The following is a 21,782-nucleotide window of genomic DNA, read 5'->3' as shown; positions in this document are numbered from 1 at the left end:
GGATGCTGAGAAGGGAGGATCACTTGAAGCCAGAAGTTCAAGATCAACCTTGGCAACACAGAGAGTCCTAGTCTTTAGAAAAAATAAAATAAATTAGCCAGGCATGGTGGTGTACGCCACCTACTTGGGAGTCCTACCTACTTGGGAGTCCTACCTACTTGGGAGGCTGAGGTAGGAGGGAGGATTCCTTGAGTCGGAGTTCAAGGCAGCAGTGAACTATGATCGTCTTACTGATCTCCAGTCTGGGTGACAGAGCAAGACCTTTTCTTTACAAAATAAAAATAAACAACACTCTCAAAATTCATACACACACACACAGATTGAATATCCCTTATCTGACATGCCTGGGACTTGATATGTTTTGAACTTTGGATTTTTTCAGATTTTGGAATATTTGTATATACAGGCATACCTCATTTTATTGCAGTTTGCTTCATTATGCTTCGCAGATATTGCATGTCTTACAAATTGAAGGTTTGTGGCCAACTCTGTGTCCAGCAAGTCTCTCAGCGCCATTTTTCCGACAGCATATGCTCACTTCATTCCTGTGTCACATGTTAGTAATTTTTGCAATATTTCAAAGTTTTTCATTATTATTATATCTGCTATGGTGATCTGAGACTGGTGATCTTTGATGTCATTATTGTGATCGTTTCGGGGCACCATAAGCCACGCCCATACAACACAGTGAACTTCATTGATAAATGTTGCATGGGTTCTGTGCTCCATCACTTGGCCTTTCCCACATCTTTCTCCCTCTCCTCAGGCCTCCCTGTTCCCTGAGACACAGCAATATTGAAATTAGGCCAGTTAATAACCTACAATGGCCTCTAAGTGTTCAAAGGAAAGGAAGTGTTGCAAGTCTGTCACCTTAAAGCGGAGCCTGGGAATGGTGCAGCTTGGTGAGGAAGGCATGTCAAAAGCTAAGGTGGGCTCTTGTACCAGAGAGTTAGCCAAGTTGTGAATGCAAAGGAAAAGTTCTTGAAGAAAATTAAAAGTGCTACTGCAGTGAGCACATGAATGATAAGAAAGCAGGACAGCCTTTTGCTGATACGGAGAAGGTCTGAGTGGTGTGGATAGAAGATCAAACCAGCCACAACATTCCCTTAAGCCAAAACTAATCCAGAGCAAGGCTCTAACTCTCTTCAATTCTGTGAAGGCTGAGAAAGATGAGGAAGCTGCAGAAGATAAGTTTGAAGTTAGGAGAGGTTGGTTCATGAGGCTTAAGGAGCACAGTCATTTCCATAACATAGAAACGCAAGGTGAAGCAGCAAGTGCTGATGGAGAAGCTGCAGCAAGTTATCCAGAAGATCCAGCTATAACAGCATTGATGAAGGTGGCTGCACTAAATAATGGATTTTCAATTTAGACAAAACAGGCTCCTGGGGAAGAAGACGCCATCTAGAACTTTCATCCTAGAAGAGAGGAAGCCAATGCCTGGTTTCAAAGCGTCAAAGAACAGCCTGCCTCTCTGGTTACGGACTAATGCACCTGGTGACTTTAAGTTGAAGCCAGTGCTGACTTACCATTTCAATAATCCTAGGGCTGTTAAGAATGATGCTAAATCTACTCTGCCTGTGCTCTATAAATGGAACAACAAAGCCTAGGTGACAGCACATCCGTTTACAGCATAGCATGGTTTACTAAATGTATTAAGCCCACTGTTGAGACCCATTGTTCAGAACAAAAGATTCTTTTCAAAATATGACTGCTCAATGACAATGCACCTAGTCACCCAATAACCCTGACGGAGATGTACAAGGGGATGAATGTAGTGTTTGCCTGCTAACACAACATTCATTCTGCAGCTCATGGATCAAGGAGTAATTTCAACTTTCAACTCTTAATATTTAAGAAATACATTTCATAAAGCTATAGTTTCCATAGACAATGATTCCTTGGTTAGATGAGGGCATAGCAAATTAAAAACCTTCTGGAAAGGATTCACTGTTCTAGATGCCATTAAGAACATTTGTAATTCATGGGAGGAGGTCAAAATACAACATTAACAGCAGTTTGGAAGAAATTGATTCCAACCCTCATGGATGACTTTGAGGGGTTCAAGACTTCAGTGGAGGAAGTCACTGCAGATGTAGTGGAAATAGCAAGAGAGCTAGAATTAGAAGTGGAACCCGAAGGTGTGATTGAATTGCTGCAATTTCATGAGAAAACTTGAACAGATAAGGAGCTGCTTTTTAAAGATGAGCAAAGAAAGTGGTTTCTTGAGATGGAATCTGCTTCTGGTGAAGATACCACGAATGCTGTAGAGATGAGAACACAGGATTTAGACCATTACATAAACTTAGTTGATAAAGCAGTGGCAGGGTTTAAGAGGCTTGACTCCAATTTTGAAAGGAGTTCTGCTGTGGGTAAAATGCTATCGAACAGCATCACCTGCCAGAGAAATCTTTTGTTTTTCCAGAGCAAGGCTCTAACTCTCTTCAATTCTGTGAAGGCTGAGAAAGATGAGGAAGCTGCAGAAGATAAGTTTGAAGTTAGGAGAAGTTAAACAGAAGAGTCCATTGGTGTGGCAAATTTCATTGTTGTCTCATTTTAAGAAATTGCCACAGCCACCGCAACCTCCAGGAGCCACCGCCCTGATCAGTCAGCAGCCACCAACATTGACAAAAGACCCTGCACCAGCAAAAAGATTATGACTCCCTGAAGGCTTAGATGATTTTTAGCATTTTTAGCAATAACCAATTTTAAAATTAAGGCATATACCTTTTTTAGACATAATGCTATTGCACACTTAATAGATGACAATAGGCCGGGCGCGGTGGCTCAAGCCTGTAATCCCAGCACTTTGGGAGGCCGAGACGGGCGGATCACGAGGTCAGGAGATCGAGACCATCCTGGCTAACATGCTGAAACCCCCTCTCTACTAAAAAATACAAAAAACTAGCCGGGCGAGGCAGCGGGCGCCTGTAGTCCCAGCTACTCGGGAGGCTGAGGCAGGAGAATGGCTTCAACCCGGGAGGCGGAGCTTGCAGTGAGCTGAGATCCGGCCACTGCACTCCAGCGCGGGCGACAGAGCGAGACTCCGTCCCAAAAAAAAAAAAAAAAAAAATAGATGACAATATAGTATAGACATAACTTCTATATGAACTGGGAAACCAAAACATCTGTACCTCACTTTAATTGCTACATTTACTTTATTGTGGGGTGGTCTGGAACTAAACCCACAATGTCTTCGAGGTATGCCTGTATATAAAAAGATATGTTGGGAATCAGACCCAAGCCAAAACAGGAAATTCATTTATGTTTCATACACACTTCATATACACAGCCTGAAGGTAACTTTGTACAATATTTTTAATTTTGTGCATGAAACAAAGTTTTGACTATGATCTGTTTCATAAGGTTTGTTGTGGAATTTTCTACCTGTGATGTCTTGGGTGCTCAAGACGTTTTGAATGTTGGAGCATTTAAGGTTTCAGATTTTTGGATCAGTGATTATATAGATATATATATCCTGATCCAGAGAGAGAGAGAGAGAGAGAAATTACCATGTATAATAAGTACTAATAAAATTGTCAATTTATGACTCTTTTTGCTTGAGTTAATAAAGTAACTTCCTAACTAGCCCCTGGCTGCCACAACACACAAATAAAATCCCGTGCCCACTACACTACTAATGAGCTCTATAAAAGACATAAAATTCTATACATAACTTTTCTTTTAATGCTAATCAAATAAAATAGAATGTGTTTAGAATAAAAGTGCAGTGGGGATGGTTTTTTAGCTCAGCCTGTAAGGCTGTTCATGCAGCAAGCAGCCCAGCTGCCCTTGGTTGCCCCACTCACTGCTCTGACGTGCCCCCTTTACCAAGACAGAAGTGTGCACAGTTCTCCCATGCAGCACGCCCTTCCACACATCCTTCCATGCACTCGAGTCTCACACAGGCAGTTCTCACTGCCTCCCCTCCTCCCCGGCCCACCTCCACCTTACTCCCTACTTCCCACATTTACAAACTCCCTGTCATTCCAAGACACAACTCAACTGTCACCTCCTCTGAGAGGCCCCCCGACCCTCCTAGGCTGAGGAGAGAGCCCTCTTCACTGTTCTAATCGTTCCCAGCGCTCAGTGCATGCTGTTCTTATGAGTGATGTGCCAGACTGTCCTCCCTGCTGGACTCCGGGCCCTTGCATTGCTGGGCTTTGTGTCCACTGTGCTTAGCTCTGCACTTAAAATGTAGAGACAGATAATAATTTTGTATTAAGTAATTGAAGGAAAGAGTGAACCCCAGCCCATTCTATCTTTCTGTCTATCCACCTAGAGAAATACGTATAAAGCTCATTTAAGACCAGGGTTTGCTGGGCATAGTGGCTCTCACACCTGTAATCCTAGCACTTTGGGAGGCCAAGGAAGGAGGATCACTTGAGCCGAGGAATTTGAGACCAACCTGGACAACAAAGTGAGACCCCATCTCTACTACAATTTTTTTTAATTAAGCATTTTTTAAAAATACAAATATTTTAAAAGACCAGGGTTAAATCTGACTCGTATTTCCTCTAATATCTGCCAGTGGGTCTTACATGAAATAGCTTCTCGATAAATATTTTGTGGTTTAAAGAACAGCAAGGAGGACAGTATGAAAAAGTGTGGTGGGCAGAGGAGACAACAGGCTGAGCTTCGGGGCCCAGATCAGGCCTGGAGCCTGGAGGAGTAAGTGCTTCATTGTAAGTGTAATAGGCAACTCTTGGAGGGACTGAAATCTAAAATGAACAAAATCAGATTTAAGTTATTTTAAAAGCCAGACTCGTATTGTATGATTTCAGTTATAGGAAATATTGATCAACCTCTGAACCCTCCCTAGGGAACTCCGGTCCTCAGTGTTCTTATTTATAAGATGAGGGTAGACCAGCTGACTCTAGGGTCACGTGTAATTCTGTGGGTTTTTTTGTTCCATGTTAATAAAAAAACAATGGTTAAATGGGCTAAGGAATGAAACCTGGCATAGCAATCCCAGGAAAGGTACTCATGGTCTCTCCATCTCAGTGGCACTGTGATACAGTGGGAATAACCCTGGAGGTGCGACCTCTTCCCCTGGATTCAGTATTTACCATTGAAATGACCTTGCGAAAGTAATGAAATTATTTGGCCCTTTGTCTTTGCATCTCTAAAACACGGGAGTTCTGGAAGGGGGCATCTATGATCCTTTGCAAAGAAAGTTGGCATTCTAATCCAGCTTCACATTCTGAAGGCAACATAGAGCTTTGAATCAAAAAGATTCACTCATGCTATATAGGTTCTAGGAGTTTTAATAAAATTGATGTCATGGGAATTTTGCTATTAAAAAGACTTAGGGGTCCAGGCGCCGTGGCTCATGCCTATAATCCCAGCACCTTGGGAGGCTGAGGCAGGTGGATCACTTGAGGTCAGAAGTTCGAGACCAGCCTGGCTAACATGGTAAAACACTGTCTCTACTAAAAATACAAAAACTAGCCGGGCATAGTGGTGTGTGCCTATAATCCCAGCTACTCAGGAGGTTGAGGCAGGAGAATCGTTTGAACCTGGGAGGTGGAGGCTGCAGTGAGCCAGGATCATGCCACTGCACTCCAGCCTAGGTGACAGAGTAAGACTCTGTCTCAAAAAAAAAAAAAAAAAAGACCGAGGGAAGAACATGGAATACTGTGCACATACTAAAAAGAATGCAGATTTATAAGTACCAACATGGAAGATGCTTATAAATATTGCTACACTGAAAAATTCAGTTGCAGAATATGTACAGTATCATCTCATTTTTTTTCTGTAAGGAAATGGCGTGTGCACTGCATATAAATGCTGCTATTGAGGTGGTCTGGCAAAGTGGTCTGTCTTCGTCAGCCAGAGCTGCCATAACAAAGTACCACAGCCTGGGGGGCTTAAACAACAGAGATTATTTCCTTATAGTGCTGGAGGCTGGAAGTCCAAGATCAAGGTGTCAGAAGGGTTGGTTTCTCTTGAGGTCTGTCTCCTTGGCTTGTAGACATTGTTTCCTCCCTCTGTCTTCACCTGGTCTTCTCTCTGTGTGTGTGTCTGTGTCCTCATCTCCTCCTCTTAGAAGGACACCAGTCATATTGGATTAGGGCCCACCCATGTGACCTCATTTTTAACTTAATAACCTCTTTAAAGACTCTGTCTGCAAATATAGTCACATTCTGAGATACTAGGAGTTAGGACTTCAACATACGAATTTAAGGGAGACACGGTTCAGCCCACAACAGTTCCTATGCCTGAGATGCAGTAGATAGTCAGGAAATAGTTGAAAAGCTGAATGAATGAAGCAAATGGGATTACTTTGTTTGCAGGTGCAGTGGGAGGTTGGTGGGACACTAAAAGCAGACAAGATCGTGGAGAGCCTTGAGCTCCAGAGAGAGAAGTCCAGATCCTAGCTGTAGGATGCTCTTGAGCAAAGGAATAACATGGCATTGACGTTGTTGCAGGCACATTTAACTGGTGTTCATTTGTCCCGGGGTTTGGAGCACAGTTGAGCCTGAGGGCAGGGAGATCAGATGAGAGACTAGTCAGTCATTCCAGGTTATGAAGTGACAAAGGCCTTGACCAGGGTGGTGGCCTGGATAAAAGCTGGATACAGATGGGTGTGCCTGGCAGTTGTTCCAAACTCCTGCACCTGCTGATGTGTCTGTGAGAGCCACATTTCACATTCACCCTGAGAACAATGAGTCCTATAGAAACTGGAAAGGCAGTGGCTGCCAGAGCTGCATAGGATGAGCTCCTAAGTCCCAGAACACCACAATTCCAGACAACTCCTCTTGACTCAAGGACTTCTCAATTTAGCTCCACCCTGGCTCTGCAAGTGAGTCCTTTCTCTTCTCCCATATGAGTAGGTTACACTCAAACTGAGATTCTTACTGGTTCACAGAGGCATTGAATCCCCATTACGTCTTGGATTTTGTTGTCATCTCCTCTCATCACACTTCTTGCACCTATTAGAATGTCCTCTCTTCCTTACCTCTGGAAATCCATCCCTGTTTGTATACTGCCTTCTCCGTGCAGCCCTCTGATGACTGCGGCTCACATGGCACTCTCCCTTAGTTGAACCTCAATCACATGCATTGTCTATACCAGAAAATGCATCATGATATTGAATAATGCATCATGCACATGCTTTAGATATTTGGAATACTCATATGTCTAGAAAAATCCCCCAGGAGATGGTAAACTCCTTGAGGTTATGAATTTAGGGTTTCTTGTGTACTGATAGTTACACTGCCCAACCAAGTACATATTAGAGGCTCAACAAATTCATGCTAAGATGATAGCTAACACCCCATAAGTCCATGAAGGATTCTTCCCTTGGCTCAGGGAATGGGGTAGGTTGGCAAAAAGGTCAGAGATAGAATGTAATCATATTTATTCCTCTCCATAGAAATAGTCCTTAAGTCCCAACCCCACTACCTCTCCCCTTATTCTCTTAATGCAGCTCAAAAAACCATTAGCCCCATATCAGAAAGGGTTCTTAGGCCTCCAAAAGGAGCTTGTTGATAAAGGAGTTGAGCAGGCCAGGCTTTTGGAAGTCTGCAGCCAAGGAGATGATTACTCTGTCCTGGGAGGCAGATAGGACCAACACCAGCGATAAGAATCACACAGAGAGCCTGAGGAGCTGGCGCCAGAGTGGCCTCTGGGGAAGTAGGCAGTTGTTTGAATGCTCTATATGGGAAGAGGACAAAGAACAACTGGAGGTATTTTTTTGCAGAAATGTAAATGGTGGTCCTCAAATTCATATGGAATTGCAAGAGTACCCAAAGGGCCAGAAGAATCTTGAGACAGAAGAACAAAGTTGGAAGACTCACACATCCCAATTCCAAAACTTGCTACAAAGATATAATAATCAAAACAGTGTGATTATTTGGCCTAAGGATAAACTTATGGACCAATGGAATAGAATTGAGAGTATAGAAATAAACCTGTGTGTCTATGGTCAAATGATTTTCAGTGAGGGTGCCAAGTCCATTCAATGGGGAAAGAAAAGTCTTTTCAACAAATGGTGCCAGGAAAACTGGACTTTCATATGCAAAAGAATGAAGTTGAATCCCTATATTACACCATAAACAAAAATTAATTCAAATGGATCAATGACCTAAATATAAGAGCTAAATCCATAAAACTCTTAGAAGAAAACACTAATCAATCATTACCTTGGATTTACTAGCAATGAATTCTTAGATATGACACCAAACCACAAGCAACAAAAGAAAACATAAATTGCACTTAAAAATTAAAAACTTTCATGCACCAAAGGACACTGTCAAAGTGAAAAGACAACCAATGGAATAGAAAATATTTGCAGACCATATATGTGATAAAGGTTTAATATCCAGAATGTATAAAGAACTCCTAACAACAATAAGACAAACAACCCAATTTAAGAAACTGGCAAAAGAATGGAGTAGACATTTTCCCAGAGAAGATAGACAAATGGCACCAAGCACATAAAAAGATGTTCAACATCATTAGCCATTAAGCAAATGCAAACCAAAATCACAATGAGATATCACTTCACACCTATTAGGATGTTTATCATATATGTATATAAACACACAGAGAATTACAAGTGTTGGTGATGATATGGAGAAATTGGAATGTGGTACATGGCTAGTGGGAACGTAAAACGGTGCAACCACTGTGGAAAACAGTTTGACATTTTTCCAAACATCTAACACTGAATTACCATATGACCCAGCAATTTTACTCCTAAAGAATTGAAAACAGGGACTGAAACAGATATGTCTATGTCAATGTTCATTATGGCATTAATCACAATAGCCAAAAGCTGGAAACAATCCATGTCTATCAGCACATGAATGAATTAACAAAATGTGGCCTATCCATACAACGAAATATTGTTCAGCCATACAAAGGAACGAAGTTCTGATCCATGCTACAATATGGATGAAACTTAAAAACATTATACCAACTAAAATAAGCTCAACACAAAAAGACAAATATTGTGTGGCTCCATTTGTATGAAATACCTATAATAGGAAAGTTTATAGGCACAGAAAGTGTAATATAGATGATCAGGGGCTGGGGAAAGGGGAGAATGGGGAGTTATTGCTTAATGCTTACAGAGTTTCTGTTTTGGGTAGTGAAAAAGTTTTAGAAATAGCGTTGATAGTTGTACAACATTGTGAATGTACTTAGTAGCATTTAATTGTATGCTTTGGTTAAAATGGAAAATTTTGTTGTATATATGTATTTTACTACAATAAAAAAATTCCAAAAGATAAAATAAAAGGAGAGTTGACAGATACAAGGAAGAGGTGATTGCAAGGTGCAACATGGTTATGGTACTCTTTGGAATGGGATACTTATTCAGAAAGTGAATGGTAATGACAAGCCTTTTATTCAGAAGACGTTTTGTGTTAGACATCAAAATATATCTAAATACACAAAAATCAAAGGTGGGAGGGATTCACTCCAGTGAACACAGGAGTTGCAAGATTCACCCGTGGAATGAGGATGCTAACTCCAAGGCTCTCTGGGCCACCCCAAGATGCCGAGCTAATGCTCTCCAATGTCACTTTCTATGCCAAAGTGTTAAAATCCTGGTGGCACTTACTTACTTTGCCATGTTGAAGTCTTATCTCAAAGATGGGAATATAAAGAATGATCTCAGTTGACAAATGTCTGAAGCTTGCTTGGCTAGAAAACTGTCAATCTTCCAGCCTCTCTTCTGCAGAAAAAAAAGGCAGGTGAGGGGAAGACATTATGTCTTGCATAGATACCCCTTTTAAGTTACTTTTTTGGATAAAATATGTCCGTTTCCTAGTTTGTGGCATTATGAATTATGTTATCTTAAGAGAAAGCTCCAGACAGTCATGTCATCTGCACACAGAGACTCAACTGAAAACTCCCCTCCTGGGATGTTCAGGCATTTATAGCTGTACTAGAATCCTGCAGCCTTTGCACCCCCAGGCACTGGCTCCAGAGTGCTACAGGATTTAGGACCCAGAATGGCATAAGCATTGAGATCCTATGCCTCTTAGTGCTTAGCAAATAGTAGATATTCAAACTATGCTTGTTGAACTATAAAAATCTCATTTCTCTATGAGATGGATAAAGGAGCATAAGCAGGTAACTTAAGGAGGAAAAAAATTACATCCATGGAATACTAATGAAGCTTAAGTTGAAGCTTTAAACAGATACATGTTTAAAAGAGGGAGCATATGGTCCTTATTTATTTCCAGCCTCTTCAAGTATCTCTGCAACTTTGTTGTTCTTTTTCTTATATTTATTTAGAGAGGGTCTCACTCTGTCATCCTGGCTGGAGTGCAGTGGCACGATCAAGGCTCACTGCAGCCTCAGCTTCCTGAGCTTAAGCGACCCTGCCCCTGTGAGCTTCCTGAATAGCTGGGACTACAGGCACGCAGCATCACGCCCAGCTGATCCTTTTTATTTTATTTATTTATTTATTTATTTTGAGATGGAGTCTTGCTCTGTCACCCAGGCTGGAGTACAGTGGCCCGATCTAAGCTCACTGCAAGTTCCGCCTCCTGGGTTCACGCCATTCTCCTGCCTCAGCCTCCCAAGTAGCTGGGACTACAGGCGCCCGCCTCCATGCCCGGCTAATTTTTTTGTATTTTTAGTAGAGATGGGGCTTCACCATGTTCGGCAGGATGGTCTCAAACTCCTGACCTTGTGATCTGCCCGCCTCAGCCTCCCAAAGTGCTGAGATTACAGGCGTGAGCCACCGCGCCTGGCCCCCTTTCTATTTTTAGTAGAGATGAGGTCTGGCTATGTTGGCCAGGCTGGTCTCAAACTCCTGGGCTCAAGTGATCCTCCCACCTTTGCCTCCCAAAGTGTTAGGATTAGAGGCAAGAGCCACGGCGCCCAGCCTGCAATTTCATCTGGATGATTTTAAAACTTCAGTTTGATCAGGAATTGATTTTCAGAGATATTCACTATTAAACTGAAGGGTGAGCTGCCTCCAAATCAAATGTGTCCTCAAATCCTTTAGCGTCCTCCATGAAATGGGCCTCCTGAGAAGCACAAACCAAAGGGTATAACTAATACATCATACTGGTTAAAATGTGAAAGAAGACCTTAAAATAGATATGTACTGGATGGATTTGATATAACAGCTGGTTGGCTTGGTTTTACTCTGGTTGCTTTATTCTGTTTAAATTGTGTTCATCAAACATACCACAGAGCTGGCCCTAAATACTAATTGTTTAGCGACAGCCCTTGCAGGGAAGTGGGTTCAATGAGCATCACATCTGTCATTACACAGCATATTATATACTTCACATGTATAATTATTTATTTTATGGCTTCATGCCATCTTATAGATAAACAAAGACTTGAGAAAATGTACAAGCTTTTCTGGGAGTGTCCCCATAAGGGTGTGATTTTCATTCTAACCAATAACTAAGATGGGGATAATTCTACAAGTAGATTGCCAACCTGTTGGCATACAATAAGTTCAGAAATTCCCTTCATGAATTTTTTTCTTTTACGTAAAATTGCAGAAACATTCATTATAGCCACACATAAAAGGGATAGTCATAGTGTTGGAAATACAAATATAAAGAATATGGAGATTTTGTACTGAAGGAACTCACAGTGTAGCAAGGGAGACTGGTATGTGAAAAGGAAAATAGAGTCTGAAAAAGGCACACAAAAAAAGGAGTAGGGGTTTGAGGGTGGAAGACTTTCCCCAGGAAGACTTCATGGAGAAAGCTAAAGTCTAAGGTAGATATTGAAGAATGAATAGACATGTTCAAGGCATACAAAAGTTGGGAAGATATTCGAAGAAGAGTGAACAGCACGTGCAAAGATACAGCACGGTGGGTTTGGGACAACGCCTTATATATCTATATCACTGTGACTGGAGAGTAAGTTAGTAGGAAGTGACACTGAAAATGTAGGAGCTGAACATGATGGAATAAGGCATGAAATCTCTATATTTATCTTCCTCAGTAAGTAATAAAGGAACCAGGAACACTGGTTCACACCTGTAATCCCAGTGCTTTGGGAGGCTGATATGGGAGGATGGCTTGAGGCTAGGAGTCGGAGACCAGCCTGGACAACATAGCAATACTCTGTATCAAAAAAAAAAAAAATTAGCCAAACGTGGTGGCACACACCTGTAGTCCCAGCTACTCAGGAGGCTGAGACAGGAGGATTACTTGAGCCTAGGATGTCACAGTTGCAGTGAGCTATGATCATGATGCTGCATTCCAGCCTGGGTGACAGAGCAAGACCCTGTCTCTCAAAAAAATTTAATGTTAATAAAGGAAACCATTGCACAGTTCGTTAATCTTCACCTTAAAATGCACAACCTAAATTAAGTTATCGAATTATAAAATAGGACTGAGATAGAAGGAGAAGGAGTGGTCCTAGGAACACCAAACCAATAATCTTGTGTTTTTTGTTTTTTGTTTTTTGTTTTGAGACAGAGTCTCACTCTGTCACCCAGGCTGGAGTGTAGTGGTGCCATCTCAGCTCACTGCAACCTCAACCTTCTGGGCTCAAACTATTCTTCCTCCTCAGCCTCCCAAGTAGCTGGGACTACAGGTGTGCAACACCATGCCCAGTTAATTTTTTGGTAATTTTGGTAGAGATAGGGTTTCACCATGTTGCCCAGGCTGGTCTTGAACTCCTGACCTCAAGTGATTCTCCCCGTCTCGGCCTCCCAAAGTGCTGGGATTACAGGCATGAGCCACCAGGCCCATCCCTGAACCAAGACTCTTAAAGCTCAACTCTAGACTCCAGAAAATCAGTAGCATGAGAGTCTCCTTGCCACCAGGCATCCTCAATTTTTTTTTTTTTTTTTTGAGATGAAGTGTCACTCTATTGCCCAGGCTGGAGTGCGATGGCATGATCTCGGCTCACTGCAACCTCCACCTCCTGGGTTCAAGTGCTTCTCCTGCCTCAGCCTCCTGAGTACCTGGGATTACAGGTGTGTACCACCACACCCAGCTAATTTTGCATTTTTTAAGTAGAGATGGGATTTCAACATGTGGGCAAGGCTAGTCTTGAACTCCTGACCTCGTGATCCGCCTGCCTCAGCCTCCCAAAGTGCTGAGATTACAGTAATAAGCCACCGTGCCAGGTTCTCATTTTTTAAAAAATTGTCATTTTGCCAGACACGGTGGCTCACGCCTGTAATCCCAGCACTTTGGGAGACCAAGGCGACTGGATCACCTGAGGTCAGGAGTCTGAGACCAGCCTGGCGAACATGGAGAAACCCTGTCTCTACTAAAAATACAAAAATTAGATGGGCGTGGTAGTGGGCGCCTGCAGTCCCAGCTACTCTGGAGGCTGAGGCAGGAGAATCGCTTGAACCCTGGAGTGAACCAGGTCGCAGTGAGCCAAGATCACACCACTGCACTCTAGCCTGGGCGACAGAGCAAGACTCTATCTCAGAGAGAAAAAAAAAAAGTAGACACTATAGAGACCATTCCCTGGTGGGCTTTGGGTGGCACCAGGGCCGTGCTGTTGGTGTCCTGGGTCCAGACTGAAGAGCGCAGAGGCAGAGGAAGGGCTACAGTGGTTGGATGTGATGCACAAGGAAGAAGTTGTCTGGAGAGCTGACAATTTTTGAGGCCATAGAGTCAAGCACCCTGCAGAGGGGAGAGTTTACCTCTTCTCTAAGGATGGCTGCTGCCAGCAACTCTCATTCCACACCTGTCTCCTTCTGTGGCCCATGGATCTTTCTCTTCTAACGTCTTCCAGCATCATGTTTCTGCTACTCAAGCCCTCAAGTGATGATTCCACACAAAGCTGCCTGGTGTTTATCATGGGCCACATGGGGAGCTCAGCCTCTCATTTCTTACTCCCCCTTCCCACCTCCCCCAAAAAGGTTAGAAACTCCCTTGGATCAAAACACGACAAAGTTCATTTGCACATTTGACAAATTATGTCTTTGTGTAAAGTAAATACAATTTTAGTACATAGTCTAAATTGTATTTAGCATCTAATTGCTAATTAGATGTATTGTAATTAGATGTATTAGCATCTAATTGAGGAAGGAGAGCCGAGGAGGAAAGATAATATTGACAAACTCACCAAGTGCTAGACTCTGGGGTGAGTGCTCTGAATATATCACTCACCTGCTTCCCTCAACAGGCCTGTGAGGTAGGTACTGTTAACCCATTTTACAGATGCGGATATCATCACCAAGTCCACGGCACTGAGATCTCCAGCAGACATCCTTGCCCTGCCCGATTTGAGCACAATGGTCTGGGCAAACATGTAGCACTGCAGGTATTTGATAAATGATGAATGGGGTTGGCTGGATCCTTGTCCTAATCAATTTGATAATGGTTTACCTAGTTTTTTCTGACGTCCCGCCCTCAGCCAGTTATTCCTTTTTAGCACTCAAAACATATTTTATGGACAACAGGAAGTTCCATGCACAACATTAGGCTCTTGAAAGGGAAAGCCAAGCCTTAAAAGTTTTTATTTACATCCCACTTTCTCTTGCAAGGGATTTGGAGTGATTTATCACAAAGAAACCTATAATAACATGACTAGGCCCCGCGTGGTGGCTCATGCCTGTAATACCTGCACTTTGGGAGGCTGACACAGGCTGAGACAAGCACTGGTGGAATTTGAAGATGTGCTGGGGGCTTGCAACACAGGGAACTACACAGTCGACAACCAAATATACATTGCCGGTCACCCAGCTTTTGTCAACTACTTTACCAGACAGAAGATCTCCCGCCCCAGGAACTCGGATGACTCCCGGAGCGTGAACAGTGTGCTGCTTTCTCTTTACCATCCTGAACCCCAGATCACCACGGATGTTCTTTACACTGTCTGTAATCCTTGTGGTCCTGTCCAGAGAATTGTCATTTTCCGGAAGAAGGGAGTTCAGGCCATGGTGGAATTTGCCTGTGTTCAAAGTGCCCGGTGGGCCAAGGCCTCGCTCCATGGGGCTGAAATCTATTCTGACTGCTGCACTCTGAAGATCGAATACGCGAAGCCTACACGCTTGAATGGGTTCAAGAATGATCAGGATACTTGGGACTACACAAACCGCAATCTCAGTGGCAAGGTGACCCCGGCAGCAACCCAACAAACGCCAGAGGCAGCCCCCTCTCCTGGGAGATGACACCACAGAATATGGAGGTCCCTACGGTGGGTATCACAGCCATTACCATGATGAGGGCTACGGCCTCCCAGCCCCCCACCTCACTACGAAGGGAGAAGGATGGGTCCACCAGTGGAGGGGAGTCACCATCGGGGCCCAAGTCGCTACGGCTCCCAGTATGGGCACCCCCCACCCTTCCCCCACCACCCAAGCATGGCCCTCACGCCGACAGCCCTGTGCTCGTGGTCTATGGTTTGGATCCGTCTAAGAGGAACTGTGACCAAGTCTTCAATGTTTTCTGCTTGTATAGCAATGTGGAGAAGGTGAAATTCATGAAAAGCAAGCCGGGGGCCGCCGTGGTGGAGATGGCTACGCTGTGGACCGGGCCACTACCTACCTCAACAACAATGTCATGTTTGGGCAGAAGCTGAATGTCTGTCTCCAAGCAGCCAGGCCTCATGCCCGGTCAGTCATGCGGGTTGGAAGTCAGGTCTTGCCGTTACAGGGACTTCAGCGAATCCGGAACAATGGGTTCCCCACCCTGGAGCGGGCAGCCAGGAACCGCCTCCAGCAGCGCAGCAACGTGCTGCAGTTCAACGCACCGCCGGAGGTGGCTGAGGGGAACTTCTCTGAGATGTGCGATGTGCTGGGCGTGAAGCGGCCAGCTTCTGGGAAAGTATTCTCAGGCAAAAGTGAGCGCAGCTGCTCTGGGCTGCTGGAATGGGAATCCAAGAGCGATGCCCTGGCGACTCCGGGCACCATGGCCAGAGGAAAAACCCAGATGGTCCATACCCTGACACTCTGAAGCTGTGTTTCTCCACCGCTCAGCATGCCTCCTAATTAGGTGCCTAGGAAGAGTCCCATCTGAGCGGGAAAACATTTCTCTTTCCTTTATGCCTTTTTTTTTTTTTTTTGAATGCTAGGTTTGTAGAGGCTTAACCTTAATGGAAACACTGGAAGTCTGCAAGGGGAGCCTGAGGGGACCTGATATCTCCCAAGATTAACCTTCACGTCTTCACTTTTAAAAATTTATTGTGCAAGGCCAGGCGCGGTGGCTCACACCTGTAATCCCAGCACTTTGGGAGGCCAAGGTGGGCGGATCACCTGAGGCCAGGAGTTCGAGACCAGCCATGGCGAAACCCCGTCTCTACTAAAAGTACAAAAATTAGCCAGACTTGGTGGCGGGCGCCTGTAGTCCCAGCTACTTGGGAGGCTGAGACAGGAGAATCATTTGCACCAGGGAGACTGGAGGTTGCAGTGAGCCGAGATCGTGCCATTGCACTCCAGCCTGGGCGACAGAGCAAGACTCTGTCTCAAAAAAAAAAAGAAAAAAATTATTGTATATGTGATTTTTTTTTCCTGTTCATACATTTGTGCTGCCCATGTACTCTTGGCACATTTCAATAAAATTGTATGGAAAATAAACACAGCAAAAAAAAAAAAAAAAGAAAAGAAAAATGTGTTTCTATCTGGAGGATTTAATTGACGGCTGTGCCAATAATTTCTCAAATTTAGCTGTGCTCATTCTCCCTAATTTATTTGAAAGACATGACAAGGAAAAGAAGACCTTCCTTGGGCTTTTCACTGCTGGGGATCTCTGGCGCTAAAGAGGTGGAGAGGGTCTACAAAATCCTGGGTCAGCAGCTGTGGTTTTGAGATTTCACACACAGAGTGCCTAAGTGTGTGTCTGTCCTGACAGCCTAGCACATTGCTGATCAGGACACAGCCTGCCCAGGTGAAATGCCTCCGAGGCAGGCAAACCCTCAATTAATCTTCTCAAGGCTTCAGTAGACCTAAGAAATGAGTGGACACGCCTTTCTGTCAAGGAAGAAGCTGTGGGTTTGCTCGTGTTTTCTGGATTCCTTCCAGCTTCTAGGTAAGTTTCCTTTCTCACAATTCAGGAATGGGTGTGGAAAGCTGCAAGCTTGTCTTCCCTACCAGCGGCACCAGATTCCCTGACCTGCCTGCACTGGCAGCAACTTGCAGGACGGACACTTTACTCTTTTGTCTAGAGATTTAATACAAGGGAAAGCGGCCCCCTTCCCATGAGGTTAATAAAAGGGAATCGTATTGAAAACGAGAATACATTCCCAAAACACATTTCCATCTATCTCCCTTCCCACAAATACTCATTATAATTGAATTAAGAATAGCCAGCCATATCTTTTAGAGATTACTTCCCTCCTACCAAACAAATTAAACTTTAAAAACTCTTTTTCAGTTAGTAATGAGTCCTTATTTTAGAATATATCACTCTCTTATCAGAGGCATCAAATCATTTTCTTTTCATCAATAAAAATGTCACAATTAAGAATTGTAACTTGGCTGGGCACAGTGGCTCAGGCCTGTAATCCTGGCACTTTGGGAGGCCAAGGCTGGCGAATCACCTGAGGTCGGGAGTTCGAGACCAGCCTGGCCAACATGGTGAAACACTGTCTCTATTAAAAATACAAAATTAGTTGGGCATAGTGGCAGGTGCCTGTAGTCCCAGCAACTTGGGAGGCTGAGGCAGGAGACTCGCTTGAACCCGGGAGGTGGAGGTTCCAGTGAGCCGAGGTCACTGGATCATTGCACTCCGAGGTCACTGCATCATTGCACTCCAGCCAACCTGGGCAAAAAGAGTGAAACTTTGTCTCAAAAAAAAAAAAAAAGAAAAAAGAAGAAGAATTATAACTCAATTTTTTGGAGCTCCAGCGGCCATAACTCAATATTCATTTGTTCTCATAGTGCACTTTCTACCTCATAATTTCAAGACTTTCAAGATAAAATTAATATCACATGATCAGAAAAAATGTAGATAATAACTGTACAAACCTGGGCAAGCCATATTCCTCTTCTAGAGGCAGTGTGTGCAGGGCTGACACATAATCACACCATTTCTTTCAGATCGATTATTTCTAGATTTGATATATTAACAAATACATTAAAGAAAATGCCTAGGACCGCCCCTAGTTTGTGACAAGGTTAAGCATGGCATGTGGTTTTTAGGTCTTCAGTGTCACTTCTGAATATTGCTCCTACCAATACAATCTTCTACATTTTTCGTTTTTGATGAAGCGATGTTATCATCTATTATCTTTTTTTGTTTCTTTGTTTTCATTTTGGTCGCTGCACTGAAACACAAACCTGCCTCTCTCTCTCTCTGTCTCTCTTTTTCAGTCGTCTGTTGCCCAGGCTGGAGTGCAGTGGCTCAAACACAGCTCCCTATAACCTCAAACTCCTGGGCTCAAGGGATCTTCCCACCTCAGTCTCCCGAGTAGCTGGGACCATGGGTGCATGCCACCATGCCCAGCTACTTTTTTTGCATTTTGTAAAGACAAGATCTTGCTATGTTGCTCAGGCTAGTCTGTAACTCCTGGGCTCAGGCAGTCCTCCTGCCTTATCCTCCCAAAGTGCTGGGATTACAGGCATGAGCCACCACTCCTGGTATTGTGCCTCTTTTTGACGTTTTCTTTTGCATTCTAAAAATAGCATCTTTTCTCAGATTATAAAATTAGAATTATTCATCACAAATATTTAAAATATGAAAAGTTATGAGGAAAGTGAAATCACTCCTAATCACTCCACCAAAATGTAATCACTGTTAATACTTATAGTTTATTTCCGTCTAGTATTTTCTTTCTTTTTTTTTTTTTTTTGGAGACAGAGTCTCGCTCTGTCACCAGGCTGATGGTGCAGTGGCATGATCTCAGCGCTCTGCACCCTCCGCCTACCGGGTTCAAGTGATTCTCCTCCCTCAGCGACCAGAGTAGCTGGGACTACAGGAGCGCGCCATCACGCCCAGCTAATTTTTCTATTTTAAGTACAGACTGGCTTTCACCATGTTGGCCAGAATGGTCTCAATCTCTTGACCTCATCATCTGCCTGCCTCGGCCTCCCAAAGTGCTGGGATTATAGGCATGAGCCACCACGCCCGGCCCTTTTAGTATTTTCATGTAGAATCACTTTTTTCTCCAAAAGGTATACAACAAATAAACCAAAAGCCGTTTTCCCATTTGTAATCCATATCCATCTGGCATAAAACCATGTAAACTTGATCTCAAGCTTGTCCCAACAGCCCTGCCAGCCCGAGTTTCCCATCCCTGCCTCGTGGTCTGTTTCTCCATCCACCCTGACCCAAATCCCACACTCACAGAACTCTAGATTTGAGTTCGCCTTCATTTCCGTTTGACCCCTCAGACCTTGGGAATGTGAATTGTAGAGGCAAAACTTCATGAGATTCTTTTTTCTCTGAACCCAATATAACAAGACACAAGTGAGGCTTTGTTAAAATCTACATCCTTACTGTTTTTGATGCTTTGGAAATCAATCCAGTTTTACTCTGCCCTTTTCAATGCAGGTATTTCAAAGGATATGAGATACTTAAGAGTAGGCACCTATTCACATTTGTAACTCCAGCACATGGCCCATAGTAAGTGCTCAATAATTCCTGTCCACTGGTCACTTAAATAACACTTAGAGAACTCTTGCTTCCTGTCTGGGTGAATATAATCAATGCTTAAGATTAATAAGGGCAACAGAAATGAATGCGCTCGGTGGTTCAGGATCCTTTACCAGCCAGAAGCACTGGTCTTTAACCCCTAAACATTTCTGTTCCCCTCACTGGGTCTCACCTTTTTAACTACTAGCATTCTCCTCCTGCAGCCATGGACTCAGTCTGTCTTTCCATCGACCCACCCCGGCTGGCTTGGACACTGCTCTACCATCAAGGATGGCTTTTGGTCTCCTCACTTCGTTGACTTGAAGTCTCTTCCCCACCTCCCATGGCTCCACCCACTCCTACTGCAGTCGGCCCACTCCCACCCTCATCTCTCTGCTGAAACGATCCTTGCCAAACTCTATGGCCACTTCTCCATCCTTATCTCGCCTGACCTCTCCAAGGCATTTGACACACTTGACCTTGCCCTCTTCTTTGGAGATCTTTCGAGTGCATGATTTCTTGCTCTGAGTCTTCCTCGTACCTCTAACTGCCCCTTCCCAGCCTCTTTTACAGAGTCCTCTTCCTCCGCCTGAACCTTAAATGTTGGAATCCCCTGAGTTTCCATCCACAGATCTCTTCTCACCCTGCAAACTCGCCTACCCGATCTTGTCCACTCGCATGATTTCTGCACTGTGTAGGTCCTACACGCCAATAACTCTATTCCATCTCCAGGTGGAATGTATATGCAAGCACCTACTGAATAGCTCCACTTGAATGTCCCTCAAAATCAACAAGTCCAAAATAAAATTTAGATTTTCCTTCCCAACCTTCCTTCCTCTTGTTTTATGGTACCCAAGTCAAGCACCTGGGAGTCTTCGTGCCCTTCTGTAACCCCAAATCTAGCTAATGGTTCACCAAGTCCTTTCTAGTCTGTTTTGTTACTATTGATCCAGACTGTGATCTTCTCAAGATGTCCATCTGATCCTTTCTCTTATATGACCCCATGCCTCTTATAAGGTCCAGCCTCCTTCACGTCATTTAGAGGCCCTTTTGGGATCGGGTCCCTGCTTCCCTCATGAGCCTCATACCTTCATAATCCCTGTGGTCCAGTTGTACTGAGCTTATTTTCATTCATTCAGATGCTCTGATGTCTCTCATCTCTGGAAAGCTGCCTCTACTATTCCAACTACGTGGAACCCCTGCTATCTCTCCTTTACCCAGCCATCTCCTGCTCCTCCTTCAGGTCTTAGCTGAGACATCATTTTAGGGAAGTTTTTTAGAAAGTCTTTCTGATGCTACAAATCTCTTGGAATACGCTCCTGGTATATATGCTCCAAAAATACTCTGTATCCTGTTAGCTCATACATACTGTCATTGCCTTCACACTTGCCCGGTGCTCTGGTTTTGATATTTGTCCCCACCAAAGCTTATGTTGAAATTTAATTGCCATTACAACAGTATTAACAGGTGAAACCTTTAAGAGATGTTTAGGGCTGGATGAGGTGGCTCACAGCTGTAATCTTATCCCAGCACTTTGGGAGGCTAAAGTGGGAAGATCACTTTAGCCCAGGTGTTACAGACCAGCCTGGGTAATACAGAGAGACCCCGTCTCTACAAAAAATAAAAAAAAGTAAACAGGTGTGGCGGCATACACCTGTAGTCCCTGCTACTCAGGAGGCTGAGATAGGAGGGTCACTTGACCTCAGAAGGCTGAGGCTGCACTGAGCTGTATTTGTATTACTGAACTCCAGCCTGGACAACAGAGTGAGACCTTATCTATGTTGCGAGTGATTTGCTCTCGTGAATGGATTAATGCCATTATTGAGAGAGTGGGTTCACTTACTCCTGTTCTCTTTCTCTCTCTCTTTGCCCTGCCACTGTTCACTATGGGATGACACAGCAAGAAGATCCCTGGCCGGGCACGATGGTTCACACCTGTAATTCTAGCACTTTGGGAGGTGGAGGCGGGTGGATCACTTGAGCCCAGGAGTTTAAGACCAACTTTAGCAACATGGTGAAACTTCATCCCTACCAAAAATACAAAAATTAGCCAGTCTCATAACTCAGTCTCTAAATAAGTAGATAGGTAGATAGCTGAGAGATAGATTTTTTTATTTTTATTTTATTTTATTTTATTTTATTTTATTTTATTTGAGATGGAATCTCCCTCTATTGCCCAGGCTGGAGTGCAGTGGCATGATCTCGGCTCACTGCAACCTCTGCTTCCTGGATTCAAGTGATTCTTCTGCCTCAGCCTCCTGAGTAGCTGGGATTAGAGGCATGTGCCACCAAGACTGGCTAATTTTTGTATTTTTT

General features: G+C 43.8%; 1 pseudogene; it reads left to right on the top strand.

Annotated features, from left to right (window-relative positions):
* The first annotated feature begins 5,081 nt into the window (after positions 1-5,081).
* On the top strand, positions 5,082-16,173 carry LOC117088645 (annotated as a pseudogene).
* Positions 16,174-21,782: the final 5,609 nt, after the last annotated feature.

The sequence above is a fragment of the Trachypithecus francoisi genome, unplaced genomic scaffold, assembly GCF_009764315.1.
Source record: "Trachypithecus francoisi isolate TF-2019V2 unplaced genomic scaffold, Tfra_2.0 Lachesis_group10, whole genome shotgun sequence".
NCBI classification, from domain to species: domain Eukaryota; kingdom Metazoa; phylum Chordata; class Mammalia; order Primates; family Cercopithecidae; genus Trachypithecus; species Trachypithecus francoisi.
The sequence above is the reverse complement of the archived record's forward strand: the minus strand, read 5'-3'. Positions and strand labels throughout refer to the sequence as shown.